Source organism: Triticum aestivum, chromosome 6A (assembly GCF_018294505.1).
Source record: "Triticum aestivum cultivar Chinese Spring chromosome 6A, IWGSC CS RefSeq v2.1, whole genome shotgun sequence".
Classification (NCBI taxonomy): Eukaryota; Viridiplantae; Streptophyta; class Magnoliopsida; order Poales; family Poaceae; genus Triticum; species Triticum aestivum.
Window position 1 is genome coordinate 142,826,951 of NC_057809.1, and position 7,231 is coordinate 142,834,181.

Below are 7,231 nucleotides of genomic sequence, written 5' to 3' on the forward strand. Positions count from 1 at the left end.
TAAATCAGATGTATGTAAACACATTTTAATGTGTCCGCTCACTCATTACGGATGTAGTCTACTTTTAAATATCTAAAACATCTTATAGTAGTGAACAATGAGAAACTGCTTCCTGCTATGGTAGAGTTGTCGATGTCATAAATGTCATAACCAAACCCATGTTCACATCATTAGCCTCCCTATCATTACTAGGATCTTGACTACATACTAGTCGAGATACTTCATAGGGGTCAAACAATATTACATTACTTGTTCCTTTATATAGTAAATGTAGCTAGGCCATGGATGTTATTGAGGCATGCATGTAAGCATGCTGCCAACTCAACAGTTTAATTGCTTGTTTGTTTTAGGCATAGTTAAATTGCTCTTTTCAATTGCTTTATTTGTCCTTAGTTAATGAGATGCCCAAACAATGATGCCTAATGTAGGGTACTTGTATAACTATCAGTTGGCATAATTAAAGGCCTTACCATTTAATTACTCTGGCGAAGTGTGCCCGAAGCTTTGAAGTCTATTAACCAACTATTAATGCATGAGGTTCACAATATAGTTTATACAAGGCTAATGATTGCATAGTTTTGCTTGCTGTAGTAGATTTGTATGAATCCCTATGCTGTTCATTATGCTCCCTAAGACTCTTCCGGAACATGGCACACGATGTTCCAGCTAGTTAATTGAGCTACAGAATGGCCAACTGCTTGCTTACTTATACAAAAGACACACACACACACACACACACACACACACACACACATCTGGGCTATTCTGTTTTGCGTAACAGAATATTATTCTGTTACCTTACTTGAACTGATGGTTTCAGACGGTTGTACTGATAATTTTCATCGCGTTGAACTGATCGTATTTTCGTCGGAATGGGGTGTGTAATATATCGTTGGAAAGCTCTTGACATCTACATTACAAATATATAGGATTTTTTTGCAAAATCATCAAGGTTTAAGAGGAATTTTGAAAAAACATTTTTTTCAAAACCGAAAACGCGAATCATATTTTGGACTCAATTTTCAAACGGTTTATCGAAATTGAGCAAATAAGATGGCATTGGAAAGCTGGTAAAAATCCACATCTTCACTATTTTTTCAAATTATATACAATTTAAAAGTAATTTGAAAAACGGTAAAATTCGGGCAAAACGTATTTTCTTGTTTTTTGCAAATGGTTTGTTGGATCGATGCAAATGATACAGCGTTGGAAAGCTATGGAAAATGCGCAACTTTTTCGTATAGAAATGTTTTTCTAATTCCTTAAGGTTTAAGCTCGAATTCGAATACGGTCAAATTTGATTTTGAACGTGATTCTTTTTAAGTTTGTCGAAATGGGGCAAATAATATACCGCTGGAAAGATATCAAAAATGCGAAACTTAGTCATGTTGAACGTTTTCTCAAATTTGCATCCATTGAAGAGTAATTTTGAATATAGTGAGACCCATTGTGCTGTTTTTCCGTCAGAAAAAACAGAGTACTTGTACTGATGTAGGAGTATATTTGTACTGATGTATTTTTTACAGAGTAATTTTGAAAGGTTCCGAAGATAGAGTACCTGAACTGATGTCCGTATGAGTTTGTACTAAATGTGTTTTCACAAACTTTTCAATGGTTTACGGAATCAGTCACCGAAATTTTGCATGGTTTATATCGTTGAACATACTGATTTTTTTTAAAAAAAAATCATGTTTTTTAACTCAAATTTTCATTGAGCCGGTTTGTATTGAGCATTGTTTCACCACTGTTCGCAGATGATAGTACGAACTGAGCTCTTATGCGGGTTTGTACTGTGCATTGTTCAGTACGAACTCATGTACTGAGCATTGTTCGCAAACGATAGTACGAACTCATGTCCGTGAAGATCAATTTTTTGTTTAAACTTTCAGCGTTTTATTGTTTGAACTCATGTGCTAGTAATACATGAACTCTCCACTACAATTTTTTTATCAACCTGTGGACATCACCAAAATAGAAAGGGACAAATAGTAAGGATAGCAGAGAGAGCACTAGTAATACATGAACTCCCTATTTTTTTCCTCAGTGAAATTGGCTAAGGGTTCGTTTATTTTTCATTCAAACTTACCACGTTTATCATTTTGAATGTTTCAAAATTTTCCAAGAATTTGAACTATTCACCACTAGCACAAACAAGCGAGAGAAGTAACAGGTGTACTTACTGGTTAGTAATACATGAATGCCTAGGTAGTTATACATGACCTTAAAACATAAACTTCATTGATCACTTGAAACACATAACATACAAGAATGAGGTGCGAAGCTGCGAATGCTAATGGATCAACACTTCATATTTTGCAAGCACTTAACAGTTCAATGTCAAAAGAACATCCACACCTCCACGAACTTTATAGAGGATATGCTTAAGTACAACTTGTAAAAATACAAGTTGTGTATCCCTTGTCAGCAACACAAAAATCTGTAGAAAAATGTACCCATTCTCATGGGCATATCAACAAGCATGTTCAGAGCACAATGTTTTCTGCCCTTATCCAGAGAGAAACCACTCGAGCCCCTCTTCTTTTCCTCCTGGATGAGCCACGTAGACTTGAATTCGTACTGGCTGTCCACATCCAACAGCTTCCATGAGACGAAGTTGTAGCTGAGAGGCCACATGCTTGGGCATTTCCTCAGCAACTCGTGCATCATCCTGGGATGTGTTTGAGGTGATACGCCCGCAAGACCACACACAGACAACGCCGAAACACCAAGCATGGCTGCGGTCACGCACGCACGAACACAGCACACACATATGCACTGTGGGCGACTCAATGAAGACGTGCATCTACACGGTCACATGGCTGCAGGTGGAAGGTGCAGCCCACCTTCGGTGGTGGTCCACGCAGGGGATTGAGGGAGCAGTTCGAAGGCGCAGAATCAACGAGGTCGCAGTAGGAAATCAACACAGCGATGGCAACATATTCAGACCTGTCAATTGTTAAGACGAAAATGAGAGTTCAGAGCCAACTTCTGGTTTAGTATCAACATATTCAGAGTGAACTTAGCTCTCATATTATAGCATGAGTTCATGGCAGAAAAAGGTGATACTCAAGATATTGAACTAAACTAAAACTATATAGTCAATATAGTTGCACTGAGATGCTTAACCAGATGAACTGAGACAACCAATGGAGGAAGGAGTTCTTGTCTTAATATAGGCAACATTTTTTACAAAAATCGCTCGAACATCTTTAAAAAAAGACAACAATGACCACTTTTTTTAACTGCCTGAGTAAACAACCCGCCAACTTATAGCAATTGATCACTTGAACTTATAGGAAACAGAAAAAGGAACTAAGCTTGCATCATCAAAATCTACAGTTTTTTTTTCTGAAGTGATAACTTAGGTCAATTGATGTGACGCACACAGTTGAGCTAGTGTAATATATGTAGTCGAACAGATGTAATTATTTGTAGTTGAACCAATTGGAGACATGGCGACATAACAATATTTTCATTCTATGGTGTCTCGCACATGGTTTGCTAGAACAAGTTGAACTGAATATATTTTTCGTTTTGAACTTTGAAAGAAACTATAACTTTTGTTTCCCAAATGTGTACAGAACTTTAAGTTTCCAAGCATATACCTTATGTTCTTTTTTGTTGATGGGCATACCGCCCTACTACTGTGGATTGACGGCGCCGCGAAGTGGAGCTGAAGGAGAGGGGATCACGAGCGGCGGCTGGGTGCACCGGGATTTGGCCGCTTTAGGGGATCCCAGCTACCACCAAGTCATCCCCCGAGGAGCTTGTAGAGGCAGGGAAGTTAGTCACCGGCCATCTGCCGTAAGTTTGAACTACCAGCTGCACCGGGATTTGGCCGCTTTAGAGAAACAAGAAGTCAGAACAAACATGAATTGTATAGGTTACAGATTTTGCCTTCTACAATGATGTGCTTCTTGGGCAATCCAAAAGCAGCAGCCGCACAAGTTCAGTAGCCGCTTGCCTTGCACACTTGCTCGATGGGAATTTACACAAACTGTTTTGAATTAAAAATTGAACTTTAGTAAAATTAGAAACTGAACTGAAAAAGAATTAGAAATTGAAGGAAAATAAAATAAGAAACTGACTGAACTAAAAATAAGAATGAACTGAACTAAAATTGGAAATTGAACTGAATAAAAATTAAGATGTTGTCGATGTAAGAAGGGCTTCTCTTTTGCAGGTAGCTTATGCGCCGCCGGCTAGCTTTGGTTGTAAGCGTCTGTGTGGTTTACACCTACCCGCTGAGGATGACCAACCACTATATTATAACTATGGCTGTGAGTTCTAGAAATCGGGAGGAAATCATCTCTCATAAAAGAAAGAACCAGATATGTTGAGGCTTGGTTTTCAGTTCACACCACTTAAGCTAGCCGTACTGAAGTAGTCGTGTTCCACTCACTCACATATACTACATGTTGATGCTTGTCATCTTGTTCGTTACATACTACATAGGCAGAGGCTACGTGTACCGTGGTCAAATCAAATAATATAAGACTCTATATGTATCAGATCGGGCTAAGGATGCTGCTCATCTTCTTGTCTTTCAGTGTAGTACGTACGCCGCGTCGGATGTTGTGTCCTGTCCATATGTATGTGTCGCCTCGGACGGTGGCCCTTCCTTCCTTGTGCCTGGCGGTCACACAGTGGTCAAACTAGTTCAAGTTTTGTTCCTTTTAATTCAAAAAGTAAGGTGAAACTACTAGTAAATAAATGGAGCTTATCACTGAAAACTGAATGGCACCTCAGTCAGGTTAGTTTCAGGTTCTGAGACTGAATGCATGTCGTGCCTGTCCTCATACTGTGAGACCCAAAGTAAACCAATCTTAACCAGGGAACATCACGCGTCACGACTGCTGTCATGGAACACCGACACCGTACATGGAAACAAAGAAACTTCCAGGCAGCCTCCATGGACAGAGCCATAAACTCAAATGGCAGCACCGTCGACGGCGAACGATACCTTTTTGATAACTAGCTTGATTGACTGAAATCCTTCACGTCCATCACTACATACAAAATATTACTGAGAAATGACTTAGAGCAATGCCAGAAACAACATAAGCTAGTTGGAGAAGTTGCATGATTCAAATACGTAAATAGGAAATGATTCAGTTCGTAGTAATTGAACTTTCAAGCACATTTGTTGTGTGTAAAATTTACTTTTTTTAACGAGGTAAACTCAAATATTTAAGCGAGCCCTTCCTGTAGATGTACATGAACTTAATTTTGTGTTTGCACCTGAACTACCAACATGAATAAGCTATGATGATAGAAGTGTTGTATAAAGCTCCACAAATAACAAGAATCTTTTCTGTCAAATGGATCATACAAAATATTAACCAAAAATCATTTGTATACACATTATCCTGATATCCCGTAAGCCATTTGTGTACAACATCATTATCAGGCATAACAACAAGCACCTGTTCGTGCTATAGGAACATAGAAACACAAAATAAATTGACTTACTAATGGGAAGTAGATGAATTTTTGTGTTGGTGGAGTGCTCTAGTGCCTGAACTATTCTCTTCCCACTTTGTCAAAACTCTCTTCCTGCTTTGTCAAAATTCTGTACTTTTCTTGACTCTTGTATTTGAACTACTTAGAATATTTTAGTTGAACTCTTTTAAAAGCACGTGATGCCGTGGCAGCTAGGAACGAAAAAGAAAACAAAAGAGAGCTAGCGAAAATGCCCTTGCACCATTTGCTTTGGCCATGGAGCTAGGCGAACATGGCAGAGGCTGGTGGTAGTTCAGAATAGGGAGGATGGCTGCTTTGGCGAAGATTGTAGCCAGGATTCAACTTGGACGGCAGCCATCGGTTTATTTGAACCGATGGCATATATAGATGGTTAACTAGAGAGCATCAATTTTTCCTACCAGAAAACACAATTCATCTTTTCCTTTTAGCTATATATTACACTGAACAAGCATCTTGAACTTGTGCTAAGCAAGCAAAACATCTGTACATTGAATGCCTCAGCGAACTGCACTCAGTCCCCAAATCAAAAAATTGTTGGCTCGGAAGAGGCAAAGCCATCAAGCCAGGCAATATTTCATAGAGGAAGAAAAATAGAGAGAAAGCATCTAACCGTTGTGTCGTTGAACGACCTCATCGCTGCGTCGTCGAACGGCCTCGGTTGGCGGTGGTGAACGGACTAGGGTGGCAGCTGTGAATGGCCTGGACGCTGCGGCTAGGGTGTGCGTGGCCAGGGACAGAGCAGCGAGGAGGCACATGTGTGGCTGCTCTGGGTGGTTGCGGACGCGGTGGTTGGTGGTCGTCCTTAGGCACGGCTAGTACCGGGAGGCCCGCTCACCCTTGGACGAAGCGATAGGGATGACCCCTCGATCCAGACACTCGTCGTGGAGGAGTGAGTCCACCGCCGGGGAGGTGGGCAGCATCCAGGCGCATGGTGGCCATTCTGCTGGTGGATGCGCGCTGGCCTGTTTGCTGGCGATGGGGTGGGGTCGGAGAAGAGAAAAAGAAGGTGAGGAGCATGGACGGCCATGGCAGCAGTGGGGGAGGGCGGCCACGCCGGTGAGTAGCTGTGGCAAAGCAACGCTTGGTCGAATGTGGAGAAGATGTCAGCTCTGACGGACGGAGGGAGCGCCGGTGCGGTTGGGCAAAGGGGGCGGCGGCGCGGTCAAGCAGAGGGGGCGGCGGCACGGTCGGGCAGAGGGGGCGGCGGCGCGGTCGGGCAGAGGGGGCGGCGACGCGGTCGGGCAGAGGGGGCGGCGGCGCGGTCGGGCAGAGGGTGGCGGCGCATGCGCGAGGTATGGCAGGGCCGGGGTGTTCCTTTTCAGGCCGTGCGGTGGGCTGGGCCGTTTTCTCAGAATTGTGCATCGCGCCCTATAAGTAACAGAATATTATTCTGTTTCTAGTATTTCTCAAAAAAAATATTATTCTGTTTTTAGTAACAGCATAGCTCTGTCCTATATATATATATATATGGCCCTGTTTGGTTCGGCTGTGGATTTCTAAAGGCAGCTGTAAAAAATCTGCTGTGGAAAAACAGCTGTGGAAAATCTGATGTGAAAAAGATGTAGGTCATTTGGCAAACCAGCTGATACAGCTTTTTCAGATTTTGGCCCACAGCGGAATCAGATTTTGAAAAGCACGTCCTGAGCTGCTTCAGCTTTTGGTTCAGATTTTGGCAGCGGATTTCTGAAATCAGATTCTGCTGGGTTCGCCCTTTGGTTCAGATTCTGCTGCGCGGCAGCGGAATCTG

The 7,231-nt window shown here is 41.9% G+C and overlaps 1 long non-coding RNA gene across 3 annotated transcripts; it reads right to left on the bottom strand.

Annotated features, from left to right (window-relative positions):
• Positions 1-2,218: 2,218 nt before the first annotated feature.
• LOC123132525 (uncharacterized) lies at positions 2,219-6,789 on the bottom strand. 3 transcript variants are annotated; one of them, XR_006464808.1, is made up of 5 exons: positions 6,095-6,789; positions 4,745-5,009; positions 4,563-4,632; positions 3,606-3,997; positions 2,219-2,946 (listed from the first exon to the last, which is right to left on the bottom strand). It is a non-coding gene; the product is annotated as an uncharacterized lncRNA (long non-coding RNA). The 3 variants fall into 3 exon arrangements; XR_006464809.1 differs by having other exon boundaries at positions 3,606-4,632; positions 4,745-5,026; XR_006464807.1 differs by having other exon boundaries at positions 3,606-4,632; positions 6,095-6,786.
• Between the last annotated feature and the right edge of the window lie 442 nt (positions 6,790-7,231).